Genomic DNA, 18,045 nt, shown 5'->3' with positions numbered 1-18,045 from the left:
CTTCACCAGCAGAAACTATGAGAGCGAGGTTTTAACATTCCGGGAGGAGACAAAAAGCATGTGTCGTTCTGCAGGTGTGGTGGAAATTAACGACCCTGACTGACGTGGCGCACAGGTAAACTTCAAGATGCTATGTTGCCTCACAAGTGCGGCACGTGTGAGTGTGTGTGTGTGTGTGTGTGTGTGTGTGTGTGTGTGTGTGTGGCTAATTTGAGTGTTTACAGCCCTGACTACACTGCTAAAAACTCACAATGGAGAAAATTTATAGACCTGAAAGCCATCCAAGTAATGAATTATGTGTGTGTGTACGTCTGTGTGTCTGTGTAAGAGTGCGCGTGTGTGTAAGTGTGCGCTCGTGTATATGTGTGTGTGTGTGTGTGTGTGTTCTATATCAGTGTGATGGAGGAACAGCTAATGGTCTATAAATAAGTGCGCTATCAAATAACTTTCTGTCCCGTGGCCTTGAGGAGCACCCGAGTGAACCTGTACGCTTTTTCTCCTTGCACACACCGAGGACGATGCCTAGAAGATACGTAAGTGACTCTCCGTAACCTAAGAGATCGTGCAGATTGACTAAAAGATAAGTAGAAAAATAGGCATAAATATAAACAAGAGAAAAGTGTAGACCCTCGTAAACAAAGACCTTGCGTAGAATGACCAAGCGATAAGTATAAGTATAAATAAGAGATGAGTATGAATTTTCGTAATCTAAGAGCTGGCGTAAAATGACTAAAAGATAATAAATAAATAAATATGATGAGATATAGATGAAGTAAGTACAAAGCATGAATCTTCCTAAACTAAGCACTTGCATAAAATAGATGTTTAAAAAGATGCAAGATAGATAGATAGATAAAATAAAAGATCGTAAAATAAAGCAATACATGAAGAAATAGATACAAATAATAGATGAAAACAATAACAAACAATAGGAAACAATAGACAGACCAAGGAGAGCATGGAGAGAGAGAGAGGAACAGTGCAACAACAAGACTTAGAGGTATTAGAAACAGGAAGAGAATTATGGCAAATCAGACCCCAAGAATGAGAGAAGATGAACTATATATGAAAAAGAAGAAGAAACAAAATAAATCACAAGAGAGAGCGAGGAGGATGGAGGAGGAGGTTCATTGCAAACCAGACCCCAAGAACGAAAGAAGATGGACTGTAAACGAAGAAGAAGAAGAAGAAAAACGGACAAAATAAAACATGACAGAGAGCGAGGAGGATGGAGGAGGAGGATCATTGCAAACCAGACCCCAAGAATGACAGAAGATGGACTGTAAACGAAGAAGAAGAAGAAGAAAAACGGACAAAATAAAACATGACAGAGCGAGGAGGATGAAGGAGGAGGATCATTGCAAACCAGACCCCAAGAATGACAGAAGATGGACTGTAAATGGAAGAAGAAGAAGAAAACGAAAAAAAAAAAAAACCTACGACAGAGAGCGAGCGAGCGACCCAATAAAACACACACACATCGAGGAGAGAAACAAGCCAAGCAATGCGCGGACCCAACTCTCCCCGTACCCCCAAAGCAGTGTTCACGGGATAACTCCGGAGCTAGAGATGATGGACGCCCCGACACTGGAGGGGAAAATAGCAGTCCTTGCAACGTGCCAACCAAGGGGGGGGGAGAGGGGCATAGAGGGGAGCTATAGAGTGCCAGGTCCCGCCATCACGTAAGGGGTATGAATGAGTAGCTTGTCACCCGCTGCATATTCTTCACTCATCTCCTTCCTTGAACTTGCGCTCGGATGGGAGGTATATTGGGGTGCGGCTCTGGTGGGGTGACTTGTGCCCTTGATAGAGTGCTCGTCCAGGGTTGTTGGCGACGAGAAATTGTGTTACTGCAGGTCAGGCTGATTGGGGGATCGTAAATACTGTGTGGTGTCAACTTCAAGGCCTTTCAGAGCAAACAAACAAACAAACTAACTAACAAATAAACAAACAAACAAAACAACAAACAAACATTTTCCCATAAAAGCTGCAATGCTGTCTTGCCGCCATCTTGCCTGGACAAACTACGATATCATAATTTTATTCAAGAGTATTAGTATCAGTGCCATATTAAACAGGTCTACCATTTACCATCACAGCCTGCTATCATCTCCTTGCCTAGTTCATTAATCAGTATATACCTTGCCTAACCCACTCATTTCAATACATATCCTTTTATCAATGCACTATCAAACTATTCAGTAATTCTCTAACACAACCATATTCCCATCTTTCAATACATATCCTTTTACCAATGCACTATCAAACCACTCAGTAATTCTCTAACACAACCATATTCCCATCCCCTAGCTTGGCAAACATATGAGAATCTTGCTTGAACCACCCATAAGCCTAATACATATCCTGTTATCCATACACTATCAAACAACTCAGTAACTCCCTAACACAACATTACATAACCTGCTATCAACACCTTATGAAACCACTCAGTAACTCTCTAACACAACACTCCATATCCTGTCATCAACACATTATGAAACCACTCAGTAATCCCCTAACACAACGCTCCATATCCTGCTATCAACACATAACAAAACCACTCAGTAATCCCCTAACACAACACTCCATATCCTGCTATCAACACATAACAAAACCACTCAGTAACTCTCTAACACAACACTCAATATCCTGTCATCAACACATTATGAAACCACTCAGTAATCCCCTAACACAACGCTCCATATCCTGCTATCAACACATAACAAAACCACTCAGTAATCCCCTAACACAACACTCCATATCCTGCTATCAACACATAACAAAACCACTCAGTAATCCCCTAACACAACACTCCATATCCTGCTATCAACACATAACAAAACCACTCAGTAACACCCTAACACAACACTACATATCCCACTATCATCTCATTATGGAGCCACACAGTAACTCCCTAACACAACCGCATTCCTACTTCCTCCCCGACACATCAGTACCTTGCCAGACAGGGCCACCCATCACCCTAATATATCCCACCAACCCTCCGAGCTGCCATGAATATTAGTTCCTGGCAGAATTTCTCTCTCTATCTGGTTTAGACAAGGTTCTGCCACCTGTTCTCGGAAGGGACGGGAGGGAGGGAGGATAGAGGAGACAGGGGGGGAGGGGAGCTAGAAAGGGAGGATGCCAAAGGGAGAAGAGAAGAGGAGGAAAGAGGAGATGGGGAGGTAGAAAGGGAGGAGGAAAGAGGAGATGGAGAGGAAGGGGAGGGAGAAAGGGAGGAGAGAGGATAAGAGGGAGGAGAGGGAGGAGGGAAAAAGAGGAAAGGAGGAGAGAAGAGATGGAGAAGGGAGGAGGGGAGAGACAGAGGGAAAGGGAGGAAAGAAGAGATGGAGGGGAAGGGAGAAACAGAGGAAAAGGGAGGAAAGAGATGGAGAAAGGGGGACAGAAAGGGAGGAGAAAAGAGGAGGAAAGAAGAGGCAGAAGGAAAGAGGAGGTGGAAAGGGAGGAAAGAATAGACGAGAAAGGGAGGCGGCAGAAAGGGAGGGTGCCAAAGGGTGATGAGTTTTTATGCACCCTAAGCCATGGTGGGGTAAAGGGAGGGGTGAGCTAGTTTGTAATAATTCTCAGCTTGCCAACGCCACCCGGGGCCTCCGAGGGTTAGTTGGTCGACAGGTTGGGTTACTCGGCAATGAAAGAAGGGAAGGTATAATGGCCTGTCTACCTATCTACCTATTTACCTACTTACCTTATCTACCTACTTACCCACTTGTCTTTCTTTCTTTCTTTCTTTTTTCCTTCCTATGTTATCTGTCTACCTTCCCTTTTGCTTGCTTTTCGTTCCTTCTTTCTTTCTTTCTTTCCTTCCTTCCTTCCTATCTTATCTGTCTACCTTCCCTTTTGCTTGCCTTTCATTCCTTCTTTCTTTCTTTCTTTCTTTCCTTCCTTCCTTCCTATCTTATCTGTCTACCTTCCCTTTTGCTTGCCTCTCATTCTTTCCCTCCTTCCTTCCTTCCTTCCTTACTTACTCTGTTCATTCCTTCCTTCCTTCCTTCATTCCTATCTTTCATCTCCTTGTTTAAGTCTCCCTCCCTTTCTTCCTCTCTCTCCCTGTTTCCCTGTCCCTCCCTTCTTCCTTCCTTCCTTACTTACTCTGATCCTTCCTATCTTTCATCTCCTTGTTTTAGTCTCCCTTCCTTCCTCTCTCTCTCCGTTTCCCTGTCCCTCCCTTCTTCACTCCCTATTCTTCCTTCCTCACTATGGTTACCCAGCAATGAGAGAAAGAAAAAGTATAATTAGAGGAAAACTATAGTCTAACACATCTTTTATCTCCCTGCCACATCAGTCTCCCTTCCTCTCTCTCTCTCTCCCTCCCTCCTTCTCTCCCTGTCCCTCCCTCCTTCCCTTCACAGTCAAGTTACTCTACAATCAGCCTCCCTTCCTCCCTCTCTCCCTCCCTCCTTCTCTCCCTGTCCCTCCCTCCCTTTAGTGCCATACCTTATCCAACTCCCTTCTTCCCTCCTTCCCTGTTTCCCTCCCTCCTCTCCTTGTCCCTCCCTTCTTCCCTCTCTACCTGTGCCTCCCTCCTCCCCTTCTTCTCTTCCTCTCTCTCCCTGTCCCTCCTCTTCACTGTGGGTTAATTACTGGGGCCTCTAACCTGGCACCACCTTCACCTGGCCCCGGCACTTGGCCCTCACACACCTATGGCCATATATCTAAATTCTCACCTCCCCACCTACCCACCTGCCTACCTATCTATCTATCTATCTACCTTTTTACCTAACCTTTCTACCTCTACCTAACTTACCCTGCCCTCTTGCGTTCCTTCCTTTCTTTTTGTTCTTTTGTTCTCTCTTTCTTTCCTTCCTTCAAATCTTCCTTCCTACTTACCTAACCTAACCTGCCCTCCTTCCTTCCTTCCTTCCTTCCATATTTTTACCCATCCACAGACCTCCCTTAACATATCTCTTTCTCCGCTTCATATTCTATTCTGAGAGCGTAAATTATCTTCTCATTATCTAAAGCTATTTATTTTCGTCCTTTTTCTAATTTTATCTTAAAGTTTACATACCCATTTCCTGTCCTCATATTCTATTCTAGGTCTGCATATTCCTCTCACTATCCGAAGCCATCTGTCTCCTAATATTCAACCCCATATTTACCCTTCAGCTTGTTTGTTTATCTTTATCCTCCTCCTCCTCCTCCTCCTCCTCCTCGTTGTCTTCCTCCTCCTCACCGCATACCTCCTTGGGCCTTTAACTCTCTCTCATTCCTTGCCTTCCTCTCTTTCTCTATATATTTTTTGTTTTCTGAATGCTTAGTCAACTTCCTCTTCCTCTTCCTCTTCCTCTTCCTCCTTCCTCTTCTCTTCCCTTCCTCTTCTATCTCCCCTTTTTTGTCTCCTTTTCCCCTCTCTGTATTTCACTTTCTTCTTCATCTCCCCTTCATCAGTTCTCTCTCTCTCTCTCTCTCTCTCTCTCTCTCTCTCTCTCTCTCTCTCTCTCTCTCTCTCTCTCTCTCTCTCTCTCTCTCTCTCTCTCTCTCTCTCTCTCTCTCTCTCTCTCTCTCTCTCTCTCTCTCTCTCTCTCTCTCTCTCTCTCTCTCTACTACTTCCTCCTCTCCTATCTTTTTTTTGTGGACTCCCTTTCCTTCCCCTCCCATCTCTTTTTTTCCCTTCTACTTCCTTTCTTTCTCTACCTTCCCTCTTCATCTGCTCCTCCTCCTCCTTTCCCTCAACCCCTATTTTTTTTTTCTACCTCTCCTTCTTCGTTTCTTTCCTCCTATTTCCTTTTCTCTCCATTTCATTCTCCTCCATTTCCCATCATTTTTTCCCTAACTCTCCCTTCTCCTTCCTCTTTTTTCCCTACCTCTCCTTCTTTTTCCTTTTCCTTTCCTTCCTTTTCTCTCATACTGTTTCTCTCCATTTCATTCTTTCTCTATTTCCCATTCTTTTTTTTTTCCCTACCTCTCCTTCTCTTTTTCCTTCCCCTTCCTCTTCTTTTTTTTCCTACCTCTCCTTCCCTTTATCTTCCCTCCTCCTTCCTTTTCTCTCCTACCGTTTCTCTCCATTTCCCATTTCTTTTTTTTCCCCTACCTCTCCTTTTCCACCCTCGCCCTTCCTCCTCTTTTTTTTCTACTTCCTCTCTTCTCTACCTTCCCTCTCAACCTACTTCTTCTACTCCTCTATCTCCCATCTCTACTTTTTTTCTATCTCTCCTCCTTTCATCTTTTTTTTCCCTACATTCTCTCTCCTCTCCTCTATCTTCGCTCTCCATTTCTTTCTCCTCCATACCCCATCCATTTTTTTCTACCTCTCCTTCTACTTTCCCCCCTCCCTTTTTTTCCCTTCTACTTCCTCTCCTCTCCCTCTCCTCTACCTCCCGTCTCCATCTCTTTCTCCCTCCATGTGGTAAATCACACACAAAAAATGTTCCCCTTCCTACCTTGATGTGGAGAGAAAAAAAAGACTTGTGGGGAGGTAGAGAGGAAGGCAAGAGGAGGAGAGATGGAGAGAGGAGAGAAGAGGAGGAGAGAAAGGGAGAGAAAAAAAGATGGTTGCAGTGAGGAAGGAGTAGAGGAGACATGATAAGAGGCAAGAAGAGAAGAGGGGAGAAGAGGTAGAAGGATAAAGAGGAGAGAGGAGAAGAAACAAAAGAAGAGGTGAGGGAAGAAGATAGAAGATAGAAGGTGAGGAGAGAAGATAGAAAAGGAGAGAACAGGTGAGAATAGAGGAAACAGTAATATAGAAAAAAGATGATTGTGGTGATCGACGAGAGAAGAGAAAAAGGAGGGAGAAAGGAGAGGAGAAAAATGGTTATGAAAGGGAGATTAGGGAAGAGAAAGAAGGGAGAGAGGAGAGGAGAAAAATGGTTATGAAAGGGAGATTTGGGAAGAGAAAGAAGGGAGAGAGGAGAGGAGAAAAATGGTTATGAAAGGGAGATTAGGGGAGAGAAAGAAGGGAGGGAGAGAGAGGAGAGAGTTAGTTATGAGAGGGAGATTAGAGTGAATGGTGAGGTGAGGAGAATGATGGAGAGTCTAAGCAGAAAGAGAAATGAGGCAGATAGGAGAAAGTTAAAAGAGAAATAATAATATAGAGAGAACACAAATACTGAGGATATGGGAGAGAGAGAGAGAGAGAGAGAGAGAGAGAGAGAGAGAGAGAGAGAGAAACAGGAGCTGAGAGGCAGATAAACATAACAGCCTAAAGTAATCCTCATGTAAAACGAATGTGAACGCATAAAAAAATAGAAGACAACAGTTTTGACTCCTTTAACTAAGCAATCAAGTTCAAAACACACCTGGTTATGTAATGAGAAGTGGTTCACATCTCCTTCTCTTTCTCACCCTCTCTCCTCTCTACTACTTCTTCCCCTCCTATCTTTTTTCTTTTTTTCCCTATTTTCTTTCCTTCACCCCCCCCCCTCTCTCTTTTTCCCCCTACTCTCTCTCTCTCCTTGTTTAAGTCTATTCTTCTGATTTTTCATATACCTACATAACTCACTCCATTTCCAAAGCATACACCAAATTAAGACATTTTTCAAAACTTTCCTAAACTCTCTGGTCCCATGATGTCCCCTATTTTTTACCCTGTTCTCCTCACCTTTCATTAACCTAACTCACTCCATTTCTTAAGTACATTTATTCCAAAGCGAGACATTTTTCTACGCTCTTCCCTAAACAGACACTTTTCAAAACTCTCCTAAACTTTCTGGTCCCAAATCTTTCCACATTAGTCTATTCTCCTACTTTTCCTTTCATAAATCTAACTTACTCCATTTCTTAAGTACATATATTCCAAAATGGGACATTTTTCTACGCTCTTCCCTAAACAGACATTTTTCTAAACTCTCCTAAACTTTCTGGTCCCAAAACTCTCCACATCAGTCTATTCTCCTACTTTTCCTTTCATAAATCTAACTTACTCCGTTTCTTAAGTACACACACACACCAATACAAGACATTTCACAACTCCTTCCTAAACAGACATTCTTTAAAAACTCTCTACTACACTCTCTAGTTGCAAAATCTAAAGTCTGTTCTCCTAATTTTCCTTTCATAAATCTAGCTCACCCCATCTCTTAAGTACACACATACACCAAAGAGAGACAATTTTCAGCCCCTTCGTAACCTCTCGTCCCACACAAAACTCTTACTACGTACCCGAGCGCCCATCCATCAGTCCCCCTGGCAAATTATGTAACCGGAAAGCCAATTTAGTGCAGACGCTACAGGGAACCCCATAATATTAGGAGTTTATTAGCGCTAAAGCCTTCAGACTAATTAAGATCCCCACCTTAATCTCTTAATCAAATCGGCGAACCATCTGAGCTCACAAGTAACTACCACCGATACGTAACTTGCTTGAGGGTGAGGTGGTGATGGTGGTGGTGACGGTGGTGGTGATGATGGTGATAAGGTGGATGATTGGATGATAGTGACTAATATATTCCTAGTTTCGCTATGCTGGATATTGCTACTTCCATGATGATGATGATGATGGTATTGGTGATGATTGTGATGATGGTGATGGGTGATAATGATGGTGGTGATGAAGGTATTGGTGATGATATGAAGCTGGTAGTGAGGATCGTCAAACATCACCAAAACGTCACCAGAACACACCTCATGGATTTTTCATGAACTCACGTAACAAAAAGGAAAAAAATAGGGGAAAAAAATGAATGAAGAAGAAAGAATCAATGTTTACTCTCTATTCCCCTCTCTATTTCCCATTCTTTTCCCTCTCTCCTTCCCTCAGTATTTCCAACTTTTTTCTCTCTTCTCTTTTTCTCTATTCCCCTCTCTATTAAACCTCTCTATTTTCCATTCTTTTTCCCTCTCTCTATCCCTCTCTCCTTCCCTCAGTATTTCCAACTTTTCTCTCTTCTCTTTCTCTCTCTATTTCCCATTCTTTTTCCCTCTCTCCTTCCCTCAGTATTTCCAACTTTTTCCCTCTTCTCTTTTTCTCTATTTCCCTCTTTAATATCCCTCTCTATTTCCCATTCTTTTCCCTCTCTCCTTCCCTCAGTATTTCCAACTTTTCTCTCTCTTCTCTTTCTCTCCCTATTTCCCTCTTTATTATCCCTCTCTATTTCCCATTCTTTTCCCTCTCTCCTTCCCTCAGTATTTCTACCTTTTTTCCCTCTTCTCTTTCTCTCTCTTTTTTCCTCTTTAATATCCCTATCTCCCTCTCTCTTATCCCTCTCTATATCCCACGGACACAACACACAAAATACTTCTCATCCACTCTCCCACTTCACCAGGACACAACAGTACGAACACCTTACGAGAGGGTCAACAATAATTCTTCTTCTTTTGCATTCCACCACTGAACATATGGACAGACTTTTGTTTTCCGCTTGACACAAAGATGACGAGCAAGGAATGGTGGTCGGAGGTCTCCAGCGCTCACTCGTTCCAATCCTACACTTGCAAAACCTCCACAATGCCTCCACCTTAAAGAATTGAGGCTTAATATTTTTACGAGTTCGTCTGTTAGTGTGCGATTTATTTCATCAACATACTCAGAAAAACACTTCCCTTCCCCTTATACGAAGAGGCTTAACATATTTCCGAGTTCGTCTGTTAGTGTGCGATCTATTTCATCACCATGCTCAGAAAACCACTTCCCTTCCCCTTAGACAAATAGAAGCTTAATATATTTCCGAGTTTGTCAGTTCGTGTTCGATCTATTTCAACACCATACTCACAAAACCACCTCCTTAGACAAATAGAGGCTTAATATTTTTCACAGGGCTTTAATTAGCGTTCAAATATTTCACTATAACCTCACAACAGCACTTCCCGCCACCTTATTAGAATAGAGACAATGTTTTTCTAGAGGTCTTTGGTTAAGTGTTCATCTACCGACCTCTAACAGACTCTTTATGCTGTTATGTTCTTATGTTCTTATTTCACCACCACACTCTCACAATAGCACTAGCCTTCACCTCAAAAGAACTATGGATTGATATTTCTCAGAGGTCTTTGGTTAAGTGTTCATCTACCGACCTCTAACAGACTCTTTATGCTCTATGTTCTTATGTTCTTATGTTCTTATTTCACCACACACTCTCACAATAGCACTAGCCTTCACCTCAAAAGAATTGTGGATTGATATTTCTCAGAGGTCTTTGGTTAAGTGTTCATCTACCGACCTCTTGCAGACTCCTTATGTTCTTATGTTCTTATTTCACCACACACTCTCACAATAGCACTAGCCTTCACCTCAAAAGAATTGTGGATTGATATTTCTCAGAGGTCTTTGGTTAAGTGTTCATCTACCAACCTCTAACAGACTCTTTATGCTGTTATGTTCTTATGTCCTAATTTCACCATACAGTCACAATAGCACTAGCCTTCACCTCAAAAGAATTGTGGATTGATATTTCTCAGAGGTCTTTGGTTGAGTGTTCATCTACCAACCTCTAACAGACTCTTTATGCTCTATGTTCTTATGTTCTTATTTCACCACACACTCTCACAATAGCACTAGCCTTCACCTCAAAAGAATTGTGGATTGATATTTCTCAGAGGTCTTTGGTTAAGTGTTCATCTACCAACCTCTTGCAGACTCCTTATGTTCTTATGTTCTTATTTCACCACCACACTCTCACAATAGCACTTGCCTTCACCATAAAGAATAGTGGCTTAATATTTTTTCAGAGTTCCTTAGTTAGTGTTCATCTACCGACCTCTAACAGACTCCTTACGCTCCTATGTTCTTATAATCATCACTAAACACACTCACAATACCTCCTTTCACCATAAAAGAACAGCGACTTCATAATTTTCAGAGTTCTTCGGCCTCTTGCATTCCTTACGTCATGTTCTTACGGTCTTATCATCATCACTAAACACACTCACATAAACACTTGCCTTCATTTTCAGATCCACGCACAGAACACCACCACCGGAGCGAGCATCACACCACACACGGAAAAACGAACACTGAACACGCCCGCCAATGCCTTATTAGTTCAGGTATGTCCGCTGCACGATTCGCGACGACACACACACAAACACACAAGCACGTCTTCAATTATTTTCCGCTCGCTTCCATTAGGCTGTCCCTGTAAATTCAGTTCATGGGCTTTTTTCTGACACCTTATGTTCCACTGTTTTCTCTCTCTCTCTCTCTCTCTCTCTCTCTCTCTCTCTCTCTCTTGCGATTACTAGCGTTGACAAGTTCCCTGAGAAGACTGAGGCAGAGGAAGACGAGGAGGAGGAAGAAGAGGAGGAGGAGGAGGAGGCAAGCGTGTAGCCCTGACGGTGGTGCAAGACTAACTGTGTGTGTGTGTGTGTGTGTGTGTGTGTGTGTGTGTGTGTGTGTGTGTGTGTGTGTGTGTGTGTGTGTGTGTGTCTCTCTCTCTCTCTCTCTCTCTCTCTCTCTCTCTCTCTCTCTCTCTCTCTCTCTCTCTCTTTCCCTCCTTCCTTCCCCCCTACTGAGACACTAAACTTGGCATCATTCTCTCCCTCCCTCCCTCCCTCCTTCCTTCCCTCCATGTCTAACTACACCAGCCAGCTTCTCTCCCTCTACCTCCTCCTCTCTCTCTCTCTCTCTCTCTCTCTCTCTCCCCCCACTGCACACCTGTCACATCATTCCCCCCTCCCCCTCCCCTCCCCATCACCCCTACCACACCTCATCTCCTCACCCCCCCTCTTCTCCCCTACACCTGTCACATCATTCCCCCCTCCCCACCCTCCCCTTCACCCCATCTCCCCACCCCCCTTTCTATACGTCAGTTCCCCACCTTATCACCCCTGTCTTCCCCCTGCCCCCTTAAAAATGTAGTACTTCTTGCATTATCTCCCCATCCCTTCTTTCTCTCCCCTACTTCTACTTATTCTCCCCAACCATTTATCTCTCTCTTTCCCTCCCCATTTCTCTCTCTCTTCTCCATTTCTCTCTCTTTCTCAATTATTTTTACTTCTTTCTCTCCCCTCCTTCTATTTATTCTCCCCAACCATTTATCTCCCCCTCTTTTCCTCCCCACCTATTCCTCTCTCTTCCTCAATTATTTTTCCTTCTTTCTCTCCCCTTCATCTACATATCCTCCCCAATTCTTACCCTCTCTCCTCCCCACCTATTCCTCTCTTTTCTCTCTCCCCAACCATTTTTCTCTTTTCCTCCCCATCTATTCCCTTCTCTCTCTCCCTATCTATTCCTTTCTTTTCCTCCCCACTATCTCTCTCTCCCCTTCCTCCCTATTCCTCTCTTCCTCAACTATTCCCTTCTCTTCCTCCCCAAGTATTCCCCTCTCCCCCTCCTCCTCCCCACCTCAAACTATGCTCCCCCCCTCTCTTCACCCCAGCAGGAGGGGAGAAAAATGAAACCAAAACAAGTACATAAAAAAGGGGAGGAAACAGCATACCAGATGGAGGGAGGATAAGCCAAAGGAATGGGGGAGGAAGAAAGGGGGGAGGGAAGAGGAGAGGGGGTGATGATGGTGGGGGTTGGAGAGAGGGGAGGAAAAAAACAGAGGTGTAGATGGGGGATTGAGGAATGTTAGAGGATAGGGAAGAGGATGAGTAGTGAGGGAAGAAGAAGGATGGGGAGAATGGAAATGGGGATATGGAAGGGGGAGAGGAAGGATAGGAGGAATGGGAGAAAGGAAGATAGGGGGATGAGGATAGAGAAAGGGTAGAGAAAGGGAGGATAAGGAAGGGGAGGTTGGGGAAAGGGAGGAAATTGAGGGGTTAATAAGGGAAGGAGATGGGGGTAAAGAAGGGGCGATGGTGGGAAAGGGGGAAGGAGGATGGGGAGGAAAGGGAGAAAGGGGAGGGAGGATGGGTATTATCTAAGGGAGGAGAGGCTAGCAAGGGGGAAATGGGGAGAAGGTTGGGGAAGGGGAGGAAGGTGGGGAAGGGGATGCTGGAGAAGGGGATGGGGGGAAGGGGATGGAGGGGGAGGAAGAAGGGGATGCTGGGGGAGAGGAAGGGTATTGGGGGAAGGGGATGCACGGGGAATCGGGATGGGCCTAGGGAGGGGAAGTGGAGGAAGGGGATACAGGGGGAGAGGAGGGGATACAGGGGGAGAGGAGGGGGAATAAGGGAAAGGGATGCTGGGGAAGACAAGGGGGAAGGGGATGTAAGGGGATTGGGGGTAGGGAGGGGGTGAGGGGGTTGAGGGGGGAGGGGTGGGGAGTGCCAAGACCTTGCCCGTTGATGTACTTGTCAGGCCCAGCGGCATTCATTTGTTTGTTTACTGTCTGGCATTGACCCTTTTGGGGGACTTGTTTTATGCCCCTCTTGTTGTTTGTCTGTCCTTGTTGTGTTTGTGTTTGTGTTTGTTTTGTTGTTGTTGATGATGTTGTTGTTGTTGTTGTTGATGGAGTAGTAGTAGTAGTAGTAGTAGGAAGAGGAGGAGGTGGAGGAGGTGGAATAGGAGGAGGAGGTGGAGGGAAGGGAAGGGAAGGGAAGGGGAAGGGGAAAGGAAGAGGAAGGGAAGGGAAAGGAAAGGAAGGAGAAATGAAAGGGAAGGAGAAGGGGAAGGAGAAAGGAAGGGAAAGAGGAGAAAGAAAAGGAAGGGAAGGAGAAAGGAAGGGAAGGGAAGGGAAGGGGAGGGAAGGGAAGGGAAGGCAGGAGGTAAGGTAGGGAAGGGAAATGAGGTTAGGTAGTAGTAGTAGTAGTAGTAGTAGTAGTAGTAGTAGTAGTAGTAGTGGTAGTAGTTGTTGTTGTTGTTGTTGTTGTTGTTTTCCTGTTCTCCATTTTGACCCCCTGACAGAATTAAGGAATCTCTCTTGCATCTTTTTTTTAATTAATGGAAAGAAAAAAAGAAAAAGAAAGAATAAAACCTCTTGCTTACTTTATGACAACACCTACTTTTAGTACTCTCTCTCTCTCTCTCTCTCTCTCTCTCTCTCTCTCTCTCTCTCTCTCTCTCTCTCTCTCTCTCTTACCTAACCTAATTTACCTTTCCTTCCCTTCCCTTCCTTTTCTTTCCTTTCCTTCCTTTTCCTTTCCTTCCCTTCCTTTCCCTTCTCTTCCCATCCCTTCCCTTCCCTTCTTTTCCTTTCCTTTCCTTTATTCTCCTTCCCTTCCCTTTCCTTCCCTTCCCTTTCATTCTCCTCCCCCTTCCCTTCTTTTTCCTTCCCTTCCCCTTCCCTCCTCTTTCCTTTCCCTTCCCTTCCCTTCCCATCCCTTCTCTTCTCTTCTCTTCTCTTCTCTTTCCTTCCCTTCTCCTTCCCTTCCCATTCTCCTTCTCAGCCTCTTAAAGAAAATGGGAATATGGGCAAAAAGAAAATGGGGAGCCTGTCACCACCCCAAAATAACTCGCCATATTTCCCTAATGATGTGATTTTGCCAGTAGTAGTAGTAGTAGTAGTAGTAGTAGTAGTAGTAGTAGTAGTAGTGGTAGTGGTGGTGGTGGTGGTGGTGGCGGTCTCTCTCTCTCTCTCTCTCTCTCTCTCTCTCTCTCTCTCTCTCTCTCTCTCTCTCTCTCAGCATCATAAAAAATACTTCTGCCATAAATAGTACAGCAAAAACGTGTGTGTGTGTGTGTGTGTGTGTGTGTGTGTGTGTGTGTTCAGAGCTCCCCTGCCTGTGTTTCTCTCTCTCTCTCTCTCTCTCTCTCTCTCTCTCTCTCTCTCTCTAAAAATATACTTACAAGGTGAAAGAAGCTAAACGAGGGTAGATGAGAGAGAGAGAGAGAGAAAAGAATGAATAGAGGAGGTGGGAAGAGGAATGTTGAAGGAAGAGGGAGAAGGAAGGAGAGAAGGGAGACATGGGAGAAGACCAGAATGAAGGGGAAGGAAGAGAGAAGGAGAGAAGGAAGAAATAAGGAGGAAGGAAGAGAGAAGGAGAGAAGAGAAGGAAGAAATAAGGAGGAAGGAAGAGAGAAGGAGAGAAGGAAGAGAGAAGGAGAGAAGAGAAGGAAGAGAGATGGAGAGAAAGGCAGGAATGGGGATAGGAAATGTGACAGGTGGAGGAAAGAAGGAAGGGAAAGGAGAGGAGATGGGAAGGAAAAAAAGGTGAGAGAATAGAAAGAAATAAGAAAACAAGTGCAAAAAAAAAACTAGAAAGGCATAAAAAAAAAAAAGTGATTGATTAAATATGAAATGAGGGAGCGGATCGAAATAAAGATGAGGAGGTGAAAGAAAACCCGTCTACTCATACTGCATTTCTACTCCGACCCAAACAATGTAATAACTCACCTTATCCTAAACAATACTGCCACACCAACTCACTCACTCTCAGGGATTACGGGCGGCACTTTTTAGCCACGGCACAGAATCGCACGGACTCTATCTTAAGGCGACTAGGTAAATATGTTCATCCCCTCGCACCTGACCGGCTGCCACAACTCAGAGGGACGCAGGCAGCCAGATAAGAGGACCTGATTCTATCCATAATTATATATATACGCCTTAATGTTTTGCTGCCGTCACCTTCCTCGGAAAGATGCGGTCATGTATGTGAATAGATGGTGTGGTAGGGAAGGGAGGAGGGAGGGAGGGAGGGAGGGAGGGAGTTGAAAGCTTAATGTTTACGACGATATACAAGATAAAAATAGGATATGAAAATGCAATGTGTAGTTTCTTAATCCATACTGGGAGTGGCGATTAGCGGGCTTTTTTTTACATCTTCTTTTTTGTTGCCTTTGAGCTGTTTCCTTAGCAGTAAAAAAAAAAAAAATAAATAAATAAAAAAATACTACTACTACTACTACTACTACTACTACTACTACTACTACTAATAAAAAACTACAAGGTAAATACACCCACCCACCTACACCCACACCCATATTCAGACTCACCCACAGCCACACCCACACTCATTTACCTACCCATCCACCCATTCACCCACCCACCAACCTACACCCACACCCTCCCACACAACCCTTCCACTCCTATATAACACTGATTTAAAAAGAGAAAAAAAAGGAGATCGCAAGTACCAGAAGCAAATATACACTCACCCATTCACTACACCCACACCCTCGCCCACCAACCCACACCCACACCCCACACACAACCCTTCCACTTCTATAAAACACTGATTTAAAAAGAGAAAAAAAAGGAGATCACAAGTACCAGAAGCAAATATACACTCACCCATTCACCACACCCACACCCTCGCCCACACCCACCCACAACCCTTCCACTTCTATAAAACACTATGATTTAAAAAGAGAAAAAAAAAAAAAGATCGCAAGTACCAGAAGCAAATACAGTCATCCCTCAAATAGTACGGTTTCCAATAGTTGGGTTTTGGTTTTATGTGGATTTTCAAAGATGATTTTTAAGGATTTTTAAATATCCCAATAAGCAGGAAATTTAAAAATCCTGAAAGATCTTCCGTGACAATCCATATAGAACCGAAACTGAGCTATTAGAAACCGTACTATTTGGAAACCGAACAATTTGGAAACCGAACTATTTGGAAACCGAACTATTTGGAAACCGTACTATTTGGAAACCGAACTATTTGGAAACCGTGCTATTTGGAAACCGAACTATTTGGAAACCGTACTATTTGGAAACCGAACTATTTGGAAACCGTACTATTTGGAAACCGTACTATTTGAGGGACGATTGTATTCACCCATCCATTCACCACACCCACCAACCCACACCCACCAACCCTTCCACTTCTACAAAACACCATCGTTAAAAGAGAAAAAAAAGAAAAAAAAGGGGGGAGCGCAAGTATACCAGACAGGCTCCGAAAACTCCCTCCTTGCCCGACACACCTGTACTGACACACCTTACTGTTTATGGACCGCGAATTTTAGGATGCACAAGGGTCGACTTAAATGCTGATACACAAAAAAATACATTATGGAAAAGATACAAAGTCAGATATGCATTTGCCATAAGAATACCATTGCAAGAGATCATGGAAAGCAGTCATTCTATATATTTTAAGTTTATACGCAACCTGCAGTAATGATCAATAACAAGATGAGATTAAAATACGTGAATAGCGCTGGGGGCATACAAGTGTTTCTGATGTATGCCCCGCCCATGCCCTTCTATTCCTTCCACAATTCTATTAGTGTGTAGCTTAGCATAAACATCACTGGGGCATACAAGTGTTCCTGACGTATGCCCTGCTCATGCCCTTCTATTCCTTCCATAATTCTAGTAGTGTGTAGCTTAGCTTAAACATCACTGGGGCATACAAGTGTTCCTGATGTATGCCCTGCTCATGCCCTTCTATTCCTTCCACAATTCTAGTAGTGTGTAGCTTAGCATAAACATCACTGGGGCATACAAGTGTTCCTGATGTATGCCCTGCCCATGCCCTTCTATTCCTTTCAAAGCTCTAGTAGTGCGTAGCTTAGCTTAAACATCACTGGGGCATACAAGTGTTCCTGATGTATGCCCTGCCCATGCCCTTCTGTTCCTTCCACAAGTCTAGTAGTGTGTTGCTTAAACATGACTGGGGCATACAAGTGTTCCTGACGTATGCCCTGCTCATGCCCTTCTATTCCTTCCATAATTCTAGTAGTGTGTAGCTTAGCATAAACATCACTGGGGCATACAAGTGTTCCTGACGTATGCCCTGCTCATGCCCTTCTATTCCTTCCACAATTCTAGTAGTGTGTTGCTTAGCATAAACATCACTGGGGCATACAAGTGTTCCTGATGTATGCCCTGCTCATGCCCTTCTATTCCTTCCATAATTCTAGTAGTGTGTAGCTTAGCATAAACATCACTGGGGCATACAAGTGTTCCTGATGTATGCCCTGCCCATGCCCTTCTATTCCTTCCACAATTCTAGTAGTGTGTAGCTTAGCATAAACATCACTGGGGCATACAAGTGTTCCTGATGTATGCCCTGCTCATGCCCTTCTATTCCTTCCACAATTCTAGTAGTGTGTAGCTTAGCTTAAACATCACTGGGGCATACAAGTGTTCCTGATGTATGCCCTGCTCATGCCCTTCTATTCCTTCCACAATTCTAGTAGTGTGTAGCTTAGCATAAACATCACTGGGGCATACAAGTGTTCCTGATGTATGCCCTGCTCATGCCCTTCTATTCCTTCCACAATTCTAGTAGTGTGTAGCTTAGCTTAAACATCACTGGGGCATACAAGTGTTCCTGATGTATGCCCTGCTCATGCCCTTCTATTCCTTC

The 18,045-nt window shown here is 44.0% G+C and overlaps 1 protein-coding gene and 1 long non-coding RNA gene across 18 annotated transcripts in view; both read right to left on the bottom strand.

The window, feature by feature from the left end:
* LOC127008297 (catenin delta-2-like) overlaps positions 1 to 18,045 on the bottom strand; it is a 135,980-nt gene that overhangs the window by 33,318 nt on the left and 84,617 nt on the right. The gene's annotated exons all lie outside the window — the stretch shown is intronic.
* LOC127008302 (uncharacterized) lies at positions 5,470 to 10,432 on the bottom strand. 2 transcript variants are annotated; one of them, XR_007761008.1, is made up of 2 exons: positions 10,326 to 10,432; positions 5,470 to 9,911 (listed from the first exon to the last, which is right to left on the bottom strand). It is a non-coding gene; the product is annotated as an uncharacterized LOC127008302 (long non-coding RNA). The 2 variants fall into 2 exon arrangements; XR_007761007.1 differs by lacking the exon at positions 10,326 to 10,432 and adding an exon at positions 10,058 to 10,205.

The sequence above is a fragment of the Eriocheir sinensis genome, chromosome 37 (genome assembly GCF_024679095.1).
Source record: "Eriocheir sinensis breed Jianghai 21 chromosome 37, ASM2467909v1, whole genome shotgun sequence".
NCBI classification, from domain to species: Eukaryota; Metazoa; Arthropoda; class Malacostraca; order Decapoda; family Varunidae; genus Eriocheir; species Eriocheir sinensis.
This window is presented reverse-complemented; position numbering and strand designations above follow the sequence as displayed.